We start from the raw sequence: 24,752 nt of genomic DNA, 5'->3' as shown, positions 1-24,752 counted from the left end.
GAATACTAAACAAGGCCCAAAATAATACCTCACAGCTTAATTGTCCTTGCTGTTCACACATATATTCTTACACACATTAATATACTACCTCTGCGTGATTCTTCCATGTGAACTTTATTAATAGTCTTCTGTAGCTAAGATTGGCTTTGTGTTTTTGAACCCTTTGCTTGGTCAATGATATCTGAAAATGCCACCATTTCAGCCTTATGCAAGGAAGGCATCAAGTAGAATCTATACAGAACCCACATCAAATCAAAGCCAGCATACAATCCAAGTGAGAAGAGGTGAGTTGGATCCAGACAGGATCAAATTATGCAGAAAGCATCTGGTTGTCAGTGAGAAAAATGTTACACAGAATTCCCACAGTATATAATAACACACATACAATTTCAATCCCTGCTTCCTATTCCCTTGGTTGACCTGCATTTAATCAAGGCTCATTTGGATGTTTCCAAAAAGCAATACCCACAAGCTCCACATACTCTTAGAATGCAAAGGTTCACATCTGATTTTTGCATTTTGTTAACTAATCAAGATCTTGAGCCCACCCTTCCTTGATTTTTTGGGTTTTGGCTCACTTCAGAGTCTCTTGTGCACTAAAGTAAACCACATCCTCAGGCCTACCAAGCCATAACCTGGGCTGATTGAGAAAAATACCCACACATTTAACATAGTTGCGTTTCTTCCCCATGCCCTTCACAATAACTTCCTCTCCTGAATGATTTCTTGATCATAGAGACCAGATGTGTACTTAAATATGTTAGAGCTTTGGAATGTCTCTCTCATAAGTGCTAACTGTTGGTAGATAGCTACTGTTTACAATAAGGTAGTTAGATCATGATGCAGGCCTAATCCAAACGTTTTCTGCTACTCCATGAGGAACAATTGACTCATCCACGTTGGTGGCCACTTAGCCACAATCTCTGGTTAATAGGCAAGTATCAGGCAAGGGTCAACACTATTATCCTAAGCAGAATTACACCCTTCAAGGTTGAGCCAAATCAATGGAATTCGGAAAGGTATAACTCTGCTTAGGAAGGCACTGTTATGAACTTTTATTGTAACTGAAGATACTGCACAGGCAACACTGTGTCAGAATTTTACACAGCTGCTGAAGAGGGTTTTTAAAATAACATCCTCTGCAAGAAAACAACCAATAGAATTGTGCCATGCATAAAATGATCAGATTCCCACATTCTGAGCCAGCTGTAGTTTTTGAGGCTCATTTTGAAAAGAAAGACTTTTGTGTAGGGTTGTAAAAAGACGTTGCAATCTTCAAAAAGAAGTCCCTCACATTCCAGAAATAGATGGTAGTGAGTTAGCTTCTGGAGCTGGACATCACATGGCATCATTCAGCATGTCATGTGATATTGTGACATCACTTCCTGTTGCATAACTGGAAGTGACAAGGTGTTATTAGAACACTCCAGCAACCCAGCCAAACTCTGTGGCATTATTGCAGTTCAAATTTCTCTCACTGCTGCATTGGACAGTGGTGAGGGACTGGGAGTTCCCCTGCTATAGTCCCACTGGATGGGAAGCTGCTTTCAAATGTACTGTGATCTGAGGTGGTAGCCCACAACTTCACTTACCCTCCAGTTTCACTTAAAACAAAAATGTGAGGTGAATTTGAAGGTTCTGTGTATATCCTTGGTGTTATTTTCACTTGAAATGGAGTCAAGGGTGCTGAAAACTTAAAAAAAACCAAGATCAAGACTCAAATACATCATTATTGAATTGTTCATTTACACATGAATGGAGCTCCTCACAATATTTTGTTGTTGCTGCTGTTGTTCATATCAGATGTCATGTCAAGCAGCTTTACATCCACACAACATCCTCTACTACAGGCCTTTTTCAAGTCACCATATGCTCCAGAGGCATGAGGCTGCCTAGCAAATGATAGACCTTCCCTCCCAAAAACCTACCATTACAGTTTAACTGCCTTTCCTATTAGCAAACGAACAAGCAAACAGGTCATGTTGGTGTGATGGGCCAAGAAGGCAAGGAACTCTAAGACTCCTCTTTTAGTAGTGGAACCAATTTCTAACAACAACAATATGTGACATGTAGAGGGAGAACTAAAATTCCAAGGCAGTACAAGAACACAATTGTGTAAATCCATGCATGCCTGCATTTGCCCAGTGACATCCCGCTGCAAAACGGCACATGGGGCTTGCTCTCTGAACCCCCCTGCCCCCTCCCACTGACTGCCAGTTCCTCACCACCAGGGGCGGGGGGAGTTTGGCAGGTGGTGCAATGGCAGGGGGAGACAGATCAAACCAGGGCTGTGCAAGGTGGTGGGTAGTAGAAGACAGTGGGCCAGATGAGGCAGTGAGCCTGCAAGGCGGCAGGGAGCATGCTGGGCATGCAAGGGCCATGCAAGGCAATGGGCCAGGTGAGGCAGCAGGTGAGTAGAGGATGAAGGTGGGAGCACAGGGGGGGAAGGGGTGGCCAAATGCAACCCGCAGTGACCCCCAGGAAAATAGCGCTGGGGTCATGAGCCCCCCCAATCCTCCCAAGATATACCACTGCATTTGCCATTAATGATTGCTGTCAGGCAACCTCAAAGGACATGAAATATCATGTGTCAGGTCACTGAATGATGGGAGAAGGGGAAATACGCTTCCCATAAGGGTGTGCACCAATGTGTGTGTGCAAAACAGCCTCAAGTACATTGATTCAAATGAACTTTAAATGATAAGACTTTTTTTAAAATTAAGGGTTCATGCATACTTTTTTGGGATGACTGATTTTCTCACTGTTCATTTACACCATTGGTTGATCAGTGGCATGCAGAAATAACAGATCTTGGGGGGAAGTATGAATGTTATTGGTTCTAGTGAACATGCACGAGTGAAACATACCTGCTTACATTGAACCAGGGGTACCCAGTGCCATGACACCCACCAGAACCTTTGTTGCCATGACACCCACCAGCACCGTTCCTGGTGCCCACCAAGTGTTTTTTAGAAAGTTGGTAGGGCCAGGTAGGGCTTTTGCCTAGCAAGGTTGATAGGCTCAATAAACAGCCCAACACGGAAACTCAGATGGCTCACACAAACAGTGAACTAATCAACAATGAGTTCCCTGTTTGCGTCCAGAAAACATATGGCCAGCTGAGCTGGTGAATGTTTGAGCATCCCTACGTAGAATGTCTACAGGGTTTGATGAATGCTCAATGACATGCACCACTACTAGGGGACTGCATCTGACTTCTGTAAAGCTTGATGTGATTGTACTGTTGGTTTATTATTTTCATTATAAAACTGCCTCACACAGGACTCTGGAGAGGTGGGATGGACATCTCCTAAAGAAATACATAAAGTAAAAAAGATACCCTCTGGGAGAGTTCAACATCAGCTTCTCCTTCACTTACATTCCTCACACAAAGCAGAAAAGTCACTTTCACTAAAAGACACAATTGCTTTTTCAGCTTAGGCAGTGACCCTGTGAGTATCTTCATCTTGCCAGCAGCTTTACTGCAGGATAAGTGAGCCCCAATGATGGGTCCAGTTTCCACAGTTTGCCACCTGCTCTATTGTATGATCTACACAACTGACCTTCAGCTTCCTACAGCTATCAGCAAAAAACGGTGATACTGTCTATAAATTAGTCCTCTGCTGCAGACTCCACGAAACTACCTTTTTTCTTTGCTTTAGGTTTCTTCGATGGTAGCCATCACTTAGCATAGCATCAGGGCATAAACAGAGAGAATTTAAAGACCCCCCCCTTTTTTTAGCATGCAAACTATATTATCAGTTGGGAGGATTCATCTGAGTTTTCCTGCTGTTAATTCTTTGCATGAGAAACGAAGTCCCTCTGGCTGGCTTCATATATGATCCTCTGAAACAAAATGCCATTTTCCTTCTCTAAAGTCACACAGCAAAGTAATATTTATTGAATTACAGAATCAACAAAGCCCTGCTCAGATGATACAACCAAGCATACTGAGCATGCACTACCCAGTCACCATTTTGTGGGAAGAAGGCAAGTAACCATGAGCATCATGGTTTCAGGTGGCACACATTCCCATTACTGTGCTTCCAATATGTGTGGTCACGTTTTCTGAAAATGTCTACAGTCTGGGACATATCCTCTTCCTGAGATAGAGTGGTGCATTTGTCTCCATCCCTTTTAAAAGTGGAACATGAAACTCCATTGGGCAGGATTAAAGCCTGCTGCCTAATACACAATAGGAGTCCAGGACAGGCTTCAAAAATGTGTTAAGCACACAGAGAGGTCAGCTTCCAGGTGGGACCTGAAGATCCCCTGGAATTGCTGCTTATCTCCAGACTACAGAGATCAGTTTCCCTAATCAATCACATGTTTGGTTCAGCCCAGTTCAGCAAACCATTGTAACTGGAGCATGCAATCATGGGAAAAGACAGCAAGTAACAGGTAATGGAAAAAGAGAACAAGTAGCTAGTAATGTAAAAAAACCCAATAAAATTTCTGATAATACTACTGTGTTTTAAACAACATCATGGACTATTTTCAGGTTCTTGGAACTGCTTATAAGTACTTAACATATTTAATGGTCTCACATGACTGTGAAATGGGCAGCCCAATCAGGATAGTGGGGCGAAAGCTCATGGAGAGTGATGGAGGGCTGCGCTAATACATTTGTACACTTCACCAGTGCAAGAAGCACTGCCACTGGTGAAGGGGGTAAAAGTGCCAGCAGCTGGCCACCCCTAAGCTCTGCAGTGGCAAAACATGGAAGTCAGGACTTCCACAGAGCAGCACCGACCGGTGTCCACTCAGGCACCAGCGTGGTGGGTTTGGAACATTACCGCAGGTGGAGCCTATGTTAGTCGACCTTCGCTGGTTGTCAAGCCCAGGAATGCCAGTCCCCACACCTGCAGACTTACACTGCACAAAAGTAGTGTGTAAGCCTGTTCAGCCTACAGGACAATTCAGGCAGTGTGAGGGCATTTTATTTTTCCTCACTTCTATGCCACCTGAAGCCCTTTTGGAAGCAGCATGGAGCTACATTCACCACCCTGCCTTTGGACGCCGCAGCACTCCCCTCCCGCCCCCCAGACTGGCTTGCACTGTGATTGTTACAATTAACAGAGGACGGCTGCCAAAAACAGCTACTCTATGTTGAGTTCATTTGTTTTACCTCTATAATGTGCAGCAAAACTCATCCATGTCATCATGTCATTATCCTGAACATTTCCACAATCCTACCAGCAAACGATGTGCAGCAGGATATGGAAATACAAATCCTGTCAGAAACCAAGATATAAGTGAATCTAAGTAAATGTTATTAAAGTGAAGAGAGCAAAGTTTTATTTTGTGTGTGTAGGGAATGGGTAAACTTGACACAGGTCTTCCTGTTTTGGTGGCAGCTCTGCATTTATCAGTGCCTGCTTCCTACCTATAAATGGCTGATCTGAACTAAATTGGATCAAAAGGTTACAGGCATACAGTTATTGGAACACTATAATTTGCAGGGGTTTTGTATAATTTGTTTGGAGTACATACAACTTCCTTGTGTTATTTGAGGTCATAACATTCACCATTTTTAAGTATTCATCAGTAAACCAATGGTTTATTCATGATAAAGCTTTTCCACAAACACTGAAAGTTTCATGAAGAATATCAGACATAATGCACTAAAAAAATCTAAGTACTTCATTATCCAAGCTTTTTTTTAGGGAAAAAAAGAGATTACATTTAGCCAATTAGTTAATATAACAATGACCTCCAACCAATCATGGACAAATTAGCTAGAATTAAGAATTATATGAAGGGGGCTTCAGTTTTTGAATAATCATCCTTGCTACAGGCAACTTTGTTTGCCTGTAGCAAAATCCATATATCTGGTGTTTATAAATAACAAGCTAACTTGGGCTGAAGTCCCATGCACACTTATTTGAGAATAAGCCCCTTCATAGAAAGACTTATGTCCAAGTAAATATGCACTGTATTCGGCTGATGGAGTGATTTTAATCAGTATACTGAAGATTAGAAAACCAAACTATAAGACTTCATTCAATCTAATTGTTATACAAAGCAAATTATTCCAAATGTTCTATTAACACATATTTTCCCACAGTATTTAGAGAAGTTGAAATTCAAATGTAATTTTTATTATTCTTTGACAAGACTGCATGGGGTTCTTGCTTGTATTGATCCACAAATATAGAATCTAGATGGCGCCATGTTGGAAACTCTGAATGGTGAGCTCCTAGTATGCTGTTCTTACATTCTATTATAGCTATAGTTGGAGTTATAACTACTGCAACCTGAGACCCATAGAGCTTGTAGTGTTGCAGAATTTACCAACAGGATTCAGCTACTAATTCTGTTAGCCTTTGTGTAGCGCTAAGGCACTGTTTGTTTTTTCTGCTCCAAACCCTCCCCTCCTTGTCACCTCTTACCAGGATTGACTGGGACAAGGATGAAGAACTCTATGTTGTTTGCCCACAAAACACAGAACATGAAAAGTTTCAAAGTTTATTCATGATCATTAATAAGACCAACTTCAGTCAAGAGAATTCGAAGATAGGAGGTGAAGGCTTGCTTGCAGGCAGCTGTTTTATACTGTTGCATTAGCATAAGCTCTGTCCTGGTGTTTCCCAAACTGGTACCATTTAAATCCCTGACCTCAGGTGCTCCCCCAGGTAAATTGAAGAATGCAGTGGTGAGACCACTCTTTAAAAAACATCTTTATATCCTTTAGATCTAGCCAACTACCAAATCCCCTGTTTTTTGGTAACATAGTTGAGAGAGCAGTGGCAGAACAGCTGCAGGTTTTCCTGAGGATGCATTCATCTTGGACCCATTTCAGTTCAGCTTACAACTGGGCTATGGGACAGAAACCATGCTAATTGCCCTCAGGGATGAGTTCCAGAGTCAGCTGGATCAAGGCAGGTGAGCTCTTTTGTTGTTAGATCTATTGATCTACCACCTCTCCAATACTGGAATACATGGGACAGCCCTTCAGTGGTTGATCCCATTTCTCCAGTATTGGAGATAGAGGATAGCACTTGGAGAGATGGTCTACCTCTAACTAATGACTTGCATGATGGGGGGGGGGGGGATGTCTTTTTGGTGCAGTTTATTCAGTTGAAGTTTTAATGGTTTTATTTTAAGTATCGCTTTAATGAATGTTTTTCTGATGATAGCCACCTTGAGCCCAACCCTGGTCGAGAAAGGGTGGATGAAAATTAAATTAATTCATTTTTCTTGCTCTCTTTGCAAGTGCTGATGAGCAATATACCAAAAACATGGGATACCTTGCTGACTTTGGATTTTAAAGTATTGTATGAAAGCTAGGAAAAATCCTGATGTTTGTAGCTGAAAAATATATTGACAATTATTTGTGGATAATTTTCTGAGTAACTTGTTCAAGAATTTTGAGCATGGCAAAACAGGACTTTAGAATCCAGTTTCTGATAATCATTTTTTGAAAAGCTGTTGAACAATGCCATCCACAGAACACTTTCCCGGGACTAAGCTGCATTGAATAGACCTGACTACGATTCTGAGCAGACCTGTTTAGGATTGATTTCTGAATGACCTATTCCTTCACTATGGTTTTACATGTTCTTTTTGCCTCTAAAATATAGCTTTCCAAGGAATAAGTTTTATTGATAGATAAAAATACTTCTTGAGTATGGAAGTAAAGCATGGTACGTTTGTACTTCAGAGTCCAAACTAAATAGGAATACAAACCTCAGATTTGTAGAGACAGCTTGTCAGATTTGCACTGATTGATCTAATTTCTTATTAAAAAGTAACATCTTTGGGATTTCTTTATTTGAATACTGACAATCAGTTGATGGCAACATAACCCTGGACACTTGATAATCTTTGCATGAGTATGCAGTTTTTACCAACCCTGCCTACTGCTATATTTCCGTTCTCTCTCACAGCTCTGAGCTTTTTCCACCTTGGTAACTACACTATACATGTTTATGCATGTATTATGGTCACAATGAAATGTCTGAATACATTTAAACAAAAAATATTTGGATAGGGGCTGAGGGGGTTGCATAGCCATCATATTCAGAAGCATCACTCAAAAGACTTGCAAAATATGCCCTGGATGGTGGTTTTTTCCCCCCAAAAATATGAAAGGAGTCTTAAAACATTCTTTCATCCTCAGCTGGGCTGTCTGTAAAGCTTATAGATATCCCTGAACATTATGATTGATAGAAGGGGGTAAGCCCACTTGACGTTTGGGGGAACAGGAACTCTCTGTTCAGCAATTACTGAAAGAAAGTCATATGTATCTCCCAAAGATAACTTGAGTAGCTCATCATTGTTTCCATTTTGTACAGCCACCTACCACTGGCTGAAACTCAAGCATCATACATCCGATCGAGTGAGTGTTTATGTCCCCTTTGTTTGAATGCTGAAGAAATCCATTACTCCAAACCTCAGTCATCTTGTACTTCTAAATCACACTTGAGGGAACAATGAACACTGTGTCTACTTAATAAATATATGTTGATATTTCTTATCTAATTGCTTTCAGTGGGATCTTAAATATATCCCATGGAGCAGAAGGAACACATAAGTCAGGAAAGGCAGAGAACAACTGAATGATGTATACTTTTTTGTGAGCCATGGACGAAACTCTAGGGGTACACGTCTTTCTGTCATTCTGTTGCCTTAGTGAGATGGATATGTTGGTGCGGGGGGGGGGCGGGGGGAGAGAGAAAGACAAGTTAATAGCAAAAACACATAAACCATCAAATGGTTCTTGATATCTATCCTATGTAGATTTACATTTCCAAACCAGTATGTGATTATTTGAATTTATATACATTTTAGGGCTGCAAGTGTAACCTCAGCTTGTGGGTTCTGTGGGGCAGTACTTGGAAGGAGTTGCAAAGAACCAAATTTAAACAAAATAGTTTACTTCTCTTTACAAAACATTAAACATCAACATTTAACATTACAATTCAAGGTCCTGTTCAGGTTGCATTTCAAGTCCTTCTAGTTACAGTCTACTGATACTGCCAAGTCCAATTCTTCTTTGCAAGTGGGTTGGCTCCTGAAGACTCCAAGGGCTTGATGAACAGGATGCAACATGATGAAGGTTTCCAGGAGAACTCTCACCCATTACAACCACAAAAAGAAACCCTTAACAAGGTGTCAAGGGCTTATACAACCAAGGTCCGAGTCTGGTAGCCTTGTCTTCTCCAAAGAGCTCTGCAGCCTTTCTGCTACTCTGAGTCTCCACCCCCTTACTGGTTCAATCCATTCTGGGAATGGGGGTTACACAAGCTTTCCTGTTGTGTTAATTAGAAGATTAATCAACCACAGTTTTTGTTGATTAGTTGATTAGAGTTGATTTTAATGGTTTCTGCACCCTGGCTAATTCAGTAATTCTACCCACCATTACTATCTTTATTATGATAAATGTTTGGCGCTTGAAACTGTCTTACGCAGAGTCAGACCAAAATCAGTATTGCCTACTCTAACTGGCAGCTGTTCTGCAAGGTCTCAGACTGAGGTATTTCATATCACCTACTACCCTCTCCTTTTCAGTGGACACGCCAAGGAAGGATTCAACCTGCCACCTTCTGTATGCAAAACAAGCATTCTACCACTGGACCACAGTTCTTTCCTATATAATTCAAACACCAATTCTTTCCCGTAAAATAAATAAATAATGTCCAGTGTTGATAGCATTGCCATAGTTACAGTCAGGAATAAAACAAAACTATAGCAAATGCTTTAGAAAAATGCTGCTACCTCTGCAGTTTAACCTTGAATATGGACAAGATAGGGCATTTAGATCTTGTTAAATCTTGTCATATTCAATAAAAGCTCCTTTTCCCCCAACCCTGGTTAAATCTGAAGTGGCAATTCTGGGGAGAATATAGCCTGTTTGGAGTTCAGATGGAAACGCATACAGATATAATATTAGACTAGAAACTGATTAACGTATACTTTTGGGGTCACCTTTGTCTATAAGCCCCTGGAGCTTTGCCCTATTTGCCTGGCTATGTAGCCGTCCATGATCTTAGCAAAGAACCAAGACAGGCAGCAAAATAGTGTAATGAAACATCCATATAATCTTGTCCATATAATGCAATGGGCTTTTATCTTGGTAAGATCACAAGCTTAAAACAACATCCTTTGACTTTATACTGTGTAAATAGATGCTCAATCAATAAATGCTATCTGATGCTGTTCTTTGCCTTCTTTTTATTTCTGTTGGAGCAGATTTTTTTCTTAGTCACCCCTGTTTCCATGTGAGTATCACAAAAGAATGTTCTTAATCAGCTGATTTAGTTCCTAAGATCTCCCTTTTGTTGGATAAACATTTAATTTGCTAATTGATCTTGGTTTGGTTGTATTCATATTCCAAACAAGACATACAGTATCTCACTAATCAGGAAGAATGATGCTCTCATTATGTTGTTCCAGTGGCAACAGGATAATTAATGTCTACTGATAGACACATTCAAAATGTCATTAATTATGTTATTAATTTTAATTAACTTCAAATGCTTCATGTTTTCCAATATGATCATCATATTTAAGAAGAAAGCTGGCTACACATTTATAGACTTCATTCATTCCCTGGTGTTCACCACAAAGATTTATCCAGGAACTGAGAAGACACTTGAAAAATTAACTTCAGCTCAGAGTTCTAGTTCCTGTCTTCACTAATGGCGATGTCTTTCTTGATAGGGAAGACTCCCCTTCTGGGGTGTTGTGTGGTTTCCGGGCTGTATGGCTGTGTTCTAGTAGCATTTTCTCCTGACATTTCACCTGTATCTGTGGCTGGCATCTTCAGAGGATCCTGGAATGTTTTGCCTGGAATGTGATCCTGGGGGTGAGACCAGATTTGTATATTATACAAAGCTGGAAGAGAAAGTGGTTTGCTCCTGAAAGTGGGAAGGTGCGGTAGAAGGCACAAAATATGCCTGCAGCCCCATTTACTTCTCCCACTGGAGCCTGCTTCATGTCATCTTGACAGAGAAAGGAGAGGCAGATTTAGCTGTTCAAATTCTTGGTGATACAGTACTTCCTGTGAATCGTGATTGAGAGAACACAAAAATAAGAGGGAGATGTTGCAGGCACTTTATATTGCGACCAGCAAGACCTGCAGAGCTGCTGAAGGATGAACAGTAGTGGATCTAGGAGGGGCCAAAGGGGTCAGACAACCCAGGGCACCATTGGGCTGGTTCCCCCTCTGCTGCCTTTTGTTTTGTTTTTTTAAAAGCCCCTTTCACTTGGGTGCCTTTAAGATCCTACAGTTGCTGGGTCATGGCTGCAGTGGCAGGTTACTTTCCCACCCCATCCAGCCCACAGGAGAGGTTGCAATGATGAACAAGGCAAAGAATGAGTGAGTGAGTGAGTGAGTGAGTGAGTGAGTGAGTGAGTGAGTGAGTGAGTGAGTGAGTGAGTGAGTGAGTGAGTGAGTGAGTGAGTGAGTGAGTGAGTGAGTGAGTGAGTGAGTTCAAGTGCTGGATAATCCATGGGCAGTCACTTGGTCAGCCCCCCCCCCCGTGGGCCCTGCTTGCTTGCCCACTCTTCTTCCCTTTCCCCAAAGCAGGAAGAAGAGCAGGAAAGGTCAATAGGTGAGGGCATCTGAATAGGAGTGGCCTGGCATGTGAGTAACAATGAAGTGAAGCAAAAGAGATAGAAAGGTCAATAGGTGAGGCATCTGAATAGAAGTAGTCTGGCCTTTGTTCCCTTTGATTCCCTTAGAACACGGCCATACAACCCGGAAACTACACAGCACCCCAGTGATTCTGGTCGTGAAAGCCTTTGACAATACAAGAGCAGGAAAGCAAGCCAGGCAGAGCAGCAGCTGTGTGGAATGGCAGCACATTACTTCCATTCTGCGGACTCTCCACAGCTTCCCATTTGCTAGTGAATTCAGTTAAAGGTTTTGGTTATCACATACAAAGTCCTTCATAGCCTTGGTCCTTCTTAGTTGCAGAACAGCCTCTCTCCATATGCTTTGCCTCAACAAATTCACTCACATTAGCAGTTGCTTCTGCAAGTGCCAAACTGCAAATAGGCAAAATCAACAACTGTCTGTTACACATGCTTTCTCTGTTGTGGCTCTGTTAACCAAATTAGTGGTCTGCCTGCTAATAACTAATTTGGGGAATTGGAAAAATAGAAGGTGGCTTAGCAAGAGGCGGGCAACTGTGCAATTCTTCACAAGTGTATACCTGGATTCTTCTTAGGCAATTAGACCCAGAAATAATGAGAAGATTTAGGTATAAAGAAGAGAGATTGTTTTTATCAAAAACAAATGATATTACAAACAAACAATAACATTTCAAACAGAGAGAGCCTAAGAAGGCAATAAATGACATGAAGGTTACAGAAAGGGATTTGGTTTGGGTGATACATTACTTATGAGAAGATCAAGAAGCACAGAACAATCCACACCCAGCCCGGGGCATACCACCCACAGGGACAGGGGGGTCAAATGACCCTGGGCACAAAGGCAGAGGGGTGAAATTGCCCCCACCCCCCTCCTCCCCAGCGTCAACCCAGCTGGGAAGAGGCACCTGCTCCCAGGAGCCAGCCTGCTACCGTGGTGCCCATCCGAGCTGCCTCCATTGCTCCTCATGCCCTCAGGGGTGGGGCTCAGGGGTGGCTCGGATGGGCACCGCAGTGGCAGGCCGCATCCTGGGTTCCACACTTCTAAAATGCTAACACACTGTTTACCAATCAAAATTATGCGCAGGAAATAAAATTAATGTGACACTGTCTGTATGAGACATGGACGTTCCTATTGTGATTGATGTTGTAAAAGCAAATTTGGTTCTTTATAGTGCCAGGGCCGTGGAGCATGTGACCAGACACAAAAGTTTTCTGCTGCTTTAATAATCCTATAGGAGAGGAAATTTCATTTAAAGTTGCAGTTGCTCTCTTTATGCTTCTAGAGGTGAAGAAACTCTGAATGTCTTTGCATATTACCAGCCTATGGAAAGTACACAAGTTCATACATAGAGCAGAACCTTTTGAACGCCAATATTTGGGAAGGAAAAATTTATGGACTACTCACATTTCTTCCTTTCTACAAGAAGCTTACTGGACCTTTATAGGGGAAAAATGGATCCTATAAGAATTGCCTTCCTCAGGGGGTCAAAATTTCTCCCAAGATCCTGCAGTGTGTTTTGACCATGTCCATCCTAGGTGGAAATAGTTTTGCTATTCCTGAGAGGCATAGCCAGTTGTATTAGTTGACTAGCTTGCATGTTTATTTATTCAGTGCTTGTCTGGCTGAGAAATTTACTTAGGACAGTGGTGTAGCTGCCACAGGGATATTTGAGGACAAATACCCCTGGTGCCCCCCACACTTTCTGCCCCCCACACTTCCAGGAAGGAGCAAGGGGATGCCTTGTTGACCAGCCTCCAGTCGAGCACCAAGTCTGGAGGCTGGAGCACCCCTCTCCCTCTAAGTGGGACCCTCTCAGAGAAAGAGGGGTGCTCTAACCTCCAGCCTTGGCACTTTTTTAAACCAAGAAAGGGTTCTCAGAGAGAGGGGGTGCTCCAGCCTCCTCTGCCCATGGATCCTGTGATCCATAAGCAGAGCAAGCTCTCCCAGTCCCCCACCCAGCCCCATCATGTTTGCTCTGCCCATGGATCACAGAATCCATGGGCAGAGCAAACTCTCCCAGCCTTCCCCCCAGCCCCAGCAAGCTTGCTCTGGCCATGGATCCTGTGATCCATGGGCAGAGCAAGGTCTCCCAGTTTCCCCCTCCATCCCAAGCATGCTTGCTCTGCCCATGGATCACAGGATCCATGGGGAGAGCAAGCTCTCCCAGCCTTTCCCTCTCCCATCCCCAGCAAGCCTTCCTGTGCATGGATCACAGGACCATTGCTGTGTTCAGATTTGAGAGTTGGGGCATGTTCTATATGTTGGAATAAGCGACTTCTGCATGCCTGGACACTGGGGGGTGCTGTGTATCTCACTCTGTGATCTTGCCTCTCTTGTTTGCCCTCCTTGTCTGGGCCAGGAGACCGCCCACTAACTTCATTTCTTCCCCATGCTAGTCTCACTTCTGCTCTAGCCTTTGAACCGAGTGCATGGTCAATGGCAGCCTGCTCAGTGGGGCCTTTCCCACTGCAGCATCCACTCACTTCCACACACGTGATGGCGCGTTAGTTGTGCCCACTTGTCATAGGGAAAGTAATCTCTTTAGTCTAGGGTTCTTTCTATCTACCTTTTCTTGGAACAAAGTTGTGAACTGAAGATGATTGAATAAATGTAAGTTTTACCTTTTACATTTATGTCTCTGGAGAAGTTTCTGTAAACTGCATTCACACACACTACTGGGCATATCCATGACTCTAAACGAAATCTAACACTATAATGTGATGGTGACTTTGAAATGATCTGGTGCAAAAAATCATTGTTTAATCGTGGGGGGGAGGGAGGTCACCTACACGGGGGCGGGGGCGCAAAACTCAGATTTTGCCCCGGGCTCCATTTTTCCTAGCTATGGCCCCTTCCGCACACGCAAAATAATGCATTTTCAAACCACTTTCACAACTGTTTGCAAGTGGATTTTGCCATTCTGCACAGCTTCAAAGAGCACTGAAAGCAGTTTGAAAGTGCATTATTCTGCATGTGCGGAATGAGCCTATGTTTCTGACTTAGGATAAAGATATTGATCAAGAGGGCATAGGCTTCCATGGAGCAGAGTTTCTATGGGAACTGAAGAAACTTCCAAACATTAAGGTGCATATTACCTGTCATAATAATTTCATTGCTCTAAACTCAAAAGCAGTTATTTCCACTAGTACCTTTTCAGCAAATGGCTTTTAGTAAGGCAACATTTTAAATGCCAAAGTTAACAAGCTCTGCTTTTTTTGAGCAATCTTGGTCACAGAGTTACATCTTACCACATTTTCCACCAATAAAATAGGGAGGAGTGCCTTTTGGTGACTGAAAAGTCAATACCAGGAATTGTTGGAGCCACTTGACACAAGACACATGATAGAGGGGCTACAAAGAGTAGGACGATAGTATTAAAGCAAGTGGAAACACTAGCAGGATCCAGCCCTCTGGATGCAGGATCCCACATATACTCCAGAGGTATACATTAAATTTGCAACAGGTGATTTTCTTATCTGATTTCATTAGTGAACAAATTACAGATCAGAATGTTGGCTTCCATAGTTCTGGCCTGAAGGGTAAAACATATTTTTGATGTAGCTTCAAGGTTAGATGCCATATGGTATTTACCGTTCTCTATATCTATTTACAAACTTGTGGCATTCACTCATTCCAAAAATTACATTGTTTTTTCTCTATTGAATGATGATAACCACAAACAATCTGTACAGCTGAACCACCAGCTGGCAGGAGCTATCGTACATGTCATATGGGAATGCTACTGAAATATGGGACTCGTTTTGAAATACAGTATTATCTCTCAAGCTGTTTCATTTAGTATTCTTCATCCAGAAATTAATTTTTACATAAAACATGCTATGAGGGACCAGGGTGGTATCACTGTGGTATGATTGGTCCAGTCCAAAATAAATCTGGTTACGCTGGAAGTAGTGAGGCACTGCTGAGGATGAGGCACTACCTCCCAATTAGGTTGAACATCTCTAAAATATCCATGGAGCTGAAGACCAGGGAGTCAGTAGGGGCTGATTGGTTCACCAAAAAGGCAAATACGCCTTTCCCAAAAAGAAACCTTGACATGGAAAATGACCTAAAGCTGCTTCTTGAGATACTATAGTACAGAAGCCTCGTAGAGGAAGTCAGATTTTGGTTGCCATTTCCTCATATCTTACCCATACATCAGAAATAGGGATACTGTGAACACATCCCCTTTAGAAGCAATGTTACCAAGCCTTATATTATCAGTCCTGCTACAAAAACCTGTTTCACTTAGCACTCTGTTTTCAGGAACACAACCATAGGACTGCAAATATCAGAAAATGAAACAAATGACTCTTTATTATGTGATGTAGTTAAATCAGTGAAAATATTTTATGAATGATCAAATGTCCTTTTACTTTATATCTTTTTTATATTTGCCAATGGATTTGGTTATTTGCATGCTGGTTTTTGTCGATTCGTGTGTGTCGTATATGTATGTGAAATGTTTATGATATGTAAACATACACTACATTACGTATTCATCTATATATATAAAAAGCTAACCATTCATTTGTTGGTCTTGCCCTAATGCAGAAACAGCTGTATGAATCGCCCCCAAATTTTCATATGACGTCCCTCCCTGTTGAGGGCAGGTAATCGGACCTTCAAATTGCCAAAAGTCCATACCTGAGCCAAGTAAAAGGTCTTTTTCCTGGCGCACCAGGCCATGAAGCTGGCTCTGTTTAACTGTCACCCTTAGAATGTTTGTGCAGCATGTCTGTGGCCTGAGGGCTTGGTATGAGGGCTTAGAATGTTTGCAGAGATGGCCAGAGATGATCAGTGAAAACAGTAAATAGGTAATACTGGTAGGTAATACGAGTGGAAGTGAAACACATACACACTTTGCCGTGTGAGACGTCAGGTGGGTTCCCCCCTATACACATATGCAGGTAACTTTCACTCTCTGTGCCTCACCCAATACTACCACACAACACACATACTCTCATACACATCCACTTCATCCTCACACACCTCATTCTGCCCTCCCTCACACCCAACCACCGCTTACCCACTTCCTCACCCATATTCGCCACAGCTCTCTTTTACTAAAAGCAAGATGGAGTTTGCCTTTTTCTTCTAAGAAAATCCACGGGGTGGGGGGCGAACCAACACTACTGGCTCCGCTTCTTTTGCACGTGACCCTTTAAAAACCCAGGGAGCTGGCCTTGATCTGAGAGCCTCACCACCCTGCCTCTGCTGCTTGACTGGGATAACCTCCTTGCCCCAGTTCTGCCTTACCCAAGCCAGGACTGTGCGTGTCAATCAGCCTCATGGACAGCGGGATTCGCACTCTGGACAGTTCCGTTGTGGAATTGAAAGGGTTACCTTACACTAAAAACCAAGCCAGCACCATATAATACTGTGAATTGAAAAGGGAAAGAGGGATTCCATTTGACCACCCCAAAAGAAGAAGAAGAAGAAGAAGAAGAAGAAGAAGAAGAAGAAGAAGAAGAAGAAGAAGAAGAAGAAGAAGAAGTAGTAGTTTAGATTTATATCCCCCCTTTCTCTCCTGTAGGAGACTCAAAGGGGCTTACAACCTCCTTGCCCTTCATCGCTCACAACAAACACCCTGTGAGGTGGGTGGGGCTGAGAGAGTTCCGGAAAGCTGTGACTAGCCCAAGGTCACACAGCTGGTGTGTGTGGGAGTGCACAGGTTAATCTGAATTCCCCAGATAAGCCTCCACAACTCAAGCTGCAGAGCTGGGAATCAAACCCAGTTCCTCCAGATCAGAGTGCACCTGCTGTTAGCCACTCCGCCACTGCTGCTCCCAAAAGGCTATGCTGGGGATCATTGGACCTGCATGGACATCTGTGTGGGTTGCGGACTGTGATGAGAAGGACAATTGCCACAGCAACACGTGGCCGGGCCCCGCTAGTATAAAATACATATACAGTATAATGCTGTTTGATTGATGCAGCAAAGCAAAATTAAAATCATGCTAGAAGTGATCTTGCTTGCTGTGGAGAGAATAAAAAGTGAAAGCACGGCTTGAAGAAATATGGCTGTACAAAAACATTCATCCCTACTGTCATGCCCCCCCCCCCCGCTGTGGCTGACAGTTCATCAGAGGAAGACTGGCCTGACACTTGCAGAGCCACGCCAGCTTTGTCAGCAGAAGACGAAGAATTGCAGCTTCTCAGTTCAGGGCTTATCAGGAATACCAGGCAATGCCAGGCACTACTGATTCCTCAGATGTAGCATAGTGTTACTGGCAGAAACTGAGAGTGGCCTTGAAGGAGAGTTGTCGTTCTGCTCACTTGCAAGCTCGGCATGGGTTGGAGTCTTTGCAGCAGCCTTCCCAAGCGAGCAGCCCAGGAGCATATAATGAGCTGCAGTAAGAGTCTTTGGATGCAATGTGTGAGTTTCTGAGGAACTCCTGCAACCCACTGTTCTGAGTGTTTCGACCTTGTTTTGACCTTGGACAGGCTTCCCATGACCTCGCTTCTTGACTACACCCTCCTGGTTTGTATACTCTGTGTTACTTGATTCTCTGGACTGTTTGACTCTTTTTTCTGGACTCTCCCACTGGCTTATTGTGTTGTACTTAGACCTGATGGTGAACTGACTGACCTTGTATCAGGGTGACTCCCCGCCTCAGAAGCCTTCTCAGTGCTCGTGTTGTCGTAGCAGCACACCCGCCCTGCCAGCACACCCACCATGCAGCAAACACGTTGTGCAAAATACACCGATGAAACATTATCAGTGTGTCTATTTCATGCTACTTTAAAAGTGACATTAAAAAGGGTAAGGTCTTAAATGGAATTTACTTTCTGGCCTTGGTTCAGGGTACATTAACCCCTGAGCTGTTTGGCCACAAGAATACATGGCTCTCACTGATGAAAAACAACCTCACAATTCATTCCATCAACTCAAAAGAAGTGTGTGGGGGGAGCTAATATTGAAGAAATAACAAGGCAATCCTACAGAATCAGTTGCTAAACTCCTGAGACAAATCTGTGGCAAAAGCAAGACAGATTTTTAACCACTGCTTAACTTTGATAATGGTCAATAGCTAAGCTAAAATATCAGCAAACATTCAGATTCCAGTTCTTTTACATGTTGTCTTTTGCAAACACCTCAGTGCTTAAACTGGTTTTAGTTTCCCGGACTGCCCCCCCCCCCTTTCTTTTTTACTAAGGAGCTTTATAGTAATCTTCCTGAGCCTCTTCCATGGTATGTGCAACCTCAGTGTTTACTGGACTGAAGCTCTGTTGGCAGTGATGCCAACAGAAGTCTCCTGTGTTTCCACTAATGAGCCTATCAGCTTTTCTATCCAGGCTTACAACACATGCTCATACAGAGAGATGCCATTATAATGTCATTCAGGACTGCATCTCCCCATACTGCCCACAGAGGACTCTGCGGTCCTTTGACAGCAACCTTGTAGTGATTCCTGGCCCCAAAAAGATATGGCTGGCATCCACCAGAGCCAGGGTCTGTTTGGCCCTGGCTCCTTACAAGGTGGAATGCATTGCCTGCAGACATCAAAACTCTGTAAGACATTAAGCAGTTTTACAGAGCTTGCAAAACTGAAATGTTTCATCAACCATATAATTGACACCAAGAAAGAGCAATATTGGCCCCATTCTGTGCCCTCTCCTTGGGTGGAAATACAAGTTTAGTTTATGGGCAATGTTTACTGATTAAATCACCATTGGGAAAATGTTATATGAAGTGTGTTTTTGTTGATGATGATGATGAAATTCATAATTTGTTGGTTTTAATGTGTTTCTAACTATGTATGTTAGCCACCCTTCCCAGCTACAGCTGGGAAGGGTGGGGAATCAAGTCAAATATGATAAAATAAATCCATGTCTTTGATAATTCTTTATTGCCTTCGACCTCTTCAGCATTCCTCCTGTCTTGTGCCTTTCTGCTTATAATAAAATACCCATGTACTCTGATTTTGTGAAACATGTTTTTACAGTTGCACAAATGTGATATGCCAGCTACAAGGGTCAAATGCACATTTATCTTTCTTTCCATTCGATAAGGTTTTCCAGATCACAAAGGGAGCCAACCATGCTTGCTTTTATTAAGAATCTTAAACTGACTTGCAAATTCATTAATTCTAATTAAACAAATGATTTTGTGTGTGTATATTACACACACGGACACACACACATACACATATATATGCAGCATATTATTCACAACATATTTCCCTTAAGCATTTGGGTAGGAAACAAGGGTCTCTCCTGGGAGGCTCAACCAACAGGAATGGAACCCAGCTAATAAAAGTTTAATTATGATCAGTGATTATAGTATTTAATAATTGTGATCTCAGTGGGAACAATTTCCAAGAGAGTCACTTGGGCTTCATTACAACATGTGAATGATGATGCTAATAAACCTGCACATGAGAAACTCATGGCGGTTTCTCCAAATAAACATCCCATAACCTTCCCTGAGCTGCTAAAGCTAGGAAGCTAGCAATGAAGTGTTCAAGTTTTATTTGGCAGAATTAACCAGCCCATGTTATGCATTCATAGGACAGAATGCTGGAGCTTATTAAATCCAAATCCAGCAAGTAATTCTTGGAACATGATTATGAGAGAATGATTCCTGCTCCACGGCGAAAGCCAACAAAAAAAAAGAAAAAGAAAGATCACCCATTAGGCTCTCTAATCAGAATGACTCCATTTAGTAATGGGACTCAGGAAGCAGATGAAGCATGATTAGTCTTAAAAGGCCCTCTCCCCACAATTCGCTACAACTAAATGTGGGGGCTGAGGAAGGTTAATGGGTATGAAAGAAGACAGGACTTGTGTTGGGAGTCTTTCATGCAGTATTGTCAGAAATCCCTAAAGATGTCAAGTGAGAGGCAGGAAAAGGGCCTTTAAAAACCCAGTTTTCACTGAGCTCAATTGTCAGTCTTGTAAGGTTGCCAGGTCTTGGTTGAGAAATTCATGGAGATTTGCAGGTGGAGCCTAGGGAGGGATGGGACCACAGCACCATATAATGCCATACAGTCCACCTGGCAAAGCAGCGTTTCTTCCATGGGAACTGAGTTCTGTAGTCTGGAGATCAGTTGTAATGTTGGGAGATCTCCGTGCCTCATCTTTCCTTTTGAGTTTTTAATGAAGCTGAGATGAAGTGTGACTGATGCTGCTTTTTCTCTAGTCAGACAGGAGAATGAATATGTGAGCTTATCCAGCTCACAATGTTTGGAAATTAAATCCTGCTGCTGAGAGCTCTGGAGGCTAGGCTAGATGCCAAAGGGGAACAAACCAGAATCTGAACCTGCTTTTCCAACTCCTTCTGAAGCCATGCTCAGGTGGGAAGCTGATAGAAACAACCTGTTTTCTCATCTTATTTCCATGTAAATTCTTCTCTCGCTGTGACTCTCTTACCATGACAGTTTTAAGCTGTGATTGATTATTCAGATTCAAAATTATGACTGTTGTGGGTTTTTTTAAAAAAATAGATAGGAAATGTTCTCAGTTTTCAGAGACACTTGACTTCTCTTCTGCATGCTTTTCAAAACTCCTTGGTGGAATACAGACACTGCAGAAAGTGCAGGCAGGGCATGTGCACAAGACTAAAATATGTTAGGCAAACAATACTTTGGTTTCAGGCTGTCACTGATCGAAATGTAGGATGTGAAGTAGTCTTGATATGATGAGTAAGAACCATAATATGAGAGTCCCATAATTTGGCTATCTTAGAACAGCAATGAAGGAATAATTAGGGCTATTTATCTTGCTTTATGAATGATTAACAGGCAACCTACACATTGCATCAGATGTACTGTAAGCAAATTTGGAATTCCAGCAGCTTCACTTGGTGGTTTTGATGGTGGCCTTCTGGAGACTGGTGACGGTGGTATCACTCCAGAGGGCTTGAGATCACAGATGAATGCAATTTTTTAATTGACTTCTGGAATGTCCCAGGAAAAGATTTTTATAAAGTGAATAAGACTGAAGTTTTACTGCCTGTGAAATTTTAAGCAGTTTATTTATTGTATGCATTGTACTTTCTGTATTGCACCATTTTCATCTTTATGATCCATTTGGAATCTTAGTAGGAAAAGATACAATACAAATAAACTTACTATGTAGATATACTGTATCAATAATTCTATTTGTGGACCAGGATTTTATGATAGCCCTGTTCATAAGTTACAGTGAACACACATACATTCTACATATACATGTACGGTTGTCTGATCCTTACCTCCTGTTTCCCATTACATTATTGCTCATAGTCACAGTGCAGAAAAATGTTAAAAAATGGGCATTGGACCAATGGTGAGATGTCTTCTCTAGGAATCACTGAAAACTCTATGGCTTCATTATAGATTTTCTGGCTTTTCCTAGGAAGGAATGACATCACTTCTGGATTTTTTCCATTACCTACACCTGCCAGTTTCATGTCCCTATCCCCCCAGCTGGAACTTACTTGTATGCATCTGTTTGAAAGAAAGAGCCAAGACATGCTCACTTTGCAATTGAAACTAGAGACTACTATCTGGATAGAAGTGGGGTTTGTATCATATGTTCAACTGCAACAAGAAAAATACTCAACATACGTTATTAAAAAGATCAAATGTACATTGTACACTAGCCATGTTCACATGCACAAATGTACATTGTACACTAGCCATGTTCACTAGCACATATAATCCATGTTCCATGTGCACTTGCTTTTTCTGTATATGTGTGTTGAGTAATTCTCATATTACATTCAACCAATGGCAGAGTGCCAAGGGGGTGGTATGTGTGCAACGCACCAGGCTCATGCCCCTACAGGGGCTTGGCGTGGTGAGGGCATGGCAGGGGCATGGCAGGGGCATTCCGGGACACAGTGGGGATGTATGAGGGCATGGCAGGGGTGCAGTTCCTCCTCGCTCCACCCCTGCATTCAACACATGTACAACATTTATCCCAGTACTGATCCATGGTTGTAAGATGAACATACATTGGCTTTTTCTTTCAAACAGATTTAAGAACATACATGCAAGATTATGTATGTTCACTGTATAGGATTGCCAGACCCCTGCTGGGAATAGGGGATCCACTACTTTGAACTGCTTTCCCAGCATCATCCAGCTGGCTAGAGGGATCTTGCTGGATTTAAAAGAAACTTAGGCCTTGAAATCACTAGAGCGATAACATCATTGGTGAAAGTGATGTTATCACACCAGCACCGACTGGGGAGATGCTCTGGTATTTGGGCAAAATTCTATAGAAAAACAGCTTCTACCATAGAGTTTTGTTCAAATACCAGAGCATCTCCTCTATCATCATCAACATGAAGATGTCACTTCTGGAAGTAACATTATCACATCAGTGTTGTCAAGGCCTATGCCTCATTTTAAGTCTGGTAAGATCCACCCCACCCCTGCCACACCACCTGATGGAACCTGTTAACATTATCAGTGTAACTTCTGAACAGGGGTAATGTTACTTCTACAGCTGTTTTATGATGACTGCTCTTTTTAGATTAGCATTATGTTCTATTATTTTTAATCTTGTAGATCATTGTGAGTACCATTTCATAGAAGGAAGGGCAAGAAATGCTTAACCATAATAGAACATGCAGTTTGGGCAACCTTATTTTAAAATAAAAAATGACTTCTTACACTTAAAGCTCTGAACTAACTCTTAGAGATGTTCATTCACCATCTGGCTTCACAATTTATTTGCAAGCTGTGAGAGACACAGAGTTAAATGTTCAACAAACTATGAACACGAGAGCAATTCACCAGCCTTCAGTTGTGAAGAAAAGCTAATTGTGCATGCATATTCTCATACTGATTTCTCTCAATCCCCACTGCTACCTCTGTCACATCTTAAGTAATGCTGGTTGAGAAGCCTGAGGTCTTAAAGAACACCATGCTTCCCTCTTTTGATAGGGTCCTGCTTACTCAGTTAAGAGCCTAGGGGGTTCTACTAGATCCTGCATTACTACTGGAAAAGTTTATTAATAGTCACAAATAATGCTTCTATCACACTCAGTTCTGCCAAGAAGATTCCCCCTACCTCGACTCCACCAATCTGGCCACCCGAATCCATGCCTCGGTAACATGGAGGCTAGACTACTGCAATGCACTCTGTATAGGCCTTAACTCAAAATCAACCTGGAAATTGCAGCTGGTGCAGAATGCCTCAGCTCAATTATTACTGCGAGCTGGACTGAGTACATATATTACACCCATTCTGCAGTCATTCCATTAGCTGCCCATCAGTTACTGAGCTCAACACAAGGTGCTGGCTAGCACATTCAAGGGGCTTCATGGACTTGAATCCTCATATCTACAAGACTGCCTTTCACCTATGTCCTGCCATGAAGATGTCATTTATATTACTTATTTCAGTAGGGCCTTCTCAAGATGCCACCCAACAGATGAAAAAATCAATAACTGCCAGTGGCGTAGCACCAAGTGGAAAAGGGGTGCACAATGCAATGGGTGTGTGCCATGTGGGGGTGTGGTGGGGGTGTTCCAGGGGGCAGGGGCATTCCAGGGCGGGGTGGGGGCATGGCAGGGATGCAGGGCACATGCATGACCCAGGCGCAGTTCCCCCTTGTTCCGGCCCTGATAACTGCCTGTAGACTCACTTGGCATTTCACAAACTACATGAAACAGAATTGTTCAATAAGCCTGGGGAAATGCACTGCACTTCTACTGAGGTAATATGTTTAGGAGATCACATATAGATATGGCAAACTGAAAAAGCTGAACAAGCCATTGTGGGGGGGGGGATTGAGGGGAGGTAATGAAAAGTGGTGCCTTGTTGAAAAGTTGAAAAAAGCCAAAGTTGAAAAAGGCAAAGTTGAAAAAAGCCAATTTTTCCAGATTTTTTTTTGCTTTGAGATTTGTATGACAGTTTATACCATTTTAAGGTGTAGAGTGTATTCCGGCCTTGTGTTTTTAATGATTTTTTGTACACTATATAATAAATATAGTTACTTTGTTATAGATTTTACAATTTTCAGTTCAACTTTCAAGGCTCCTTGCATTGTTGTGATTGAGTTCTCCCTCCCACCCATCCACCCACTTTTTTGGTGTTTGTGAATGTTTGTGTACTATTAAATAGAACTTAGCTATTAATATTTATGTTCCACTTTCTGTTTTGCAAAGCTCAGCACTAGCATTAAATAATTAACCCAAATTAAATAAAATTG

Source organism: Sphaerodactylus townsendi, linkage group LG02, assembly GCF_021028975.2.
Source record: "Sphaerodactylus townsendi isolate TG3544 linkage group LG02, MPM_Stown_v2.3, whole genome shotgun sequence".
NCBI classification, from domain to species: domain Eukaryota; kingdom Metazoa; phylum Chordata; class Lepidosauria; order Squamata; family Sphaerodactylidae; genus Sphaerodactylus; species Sphaerodactylus townsendi.
This window is presented reverse-complemented; position numbering follows the sequence as displayed.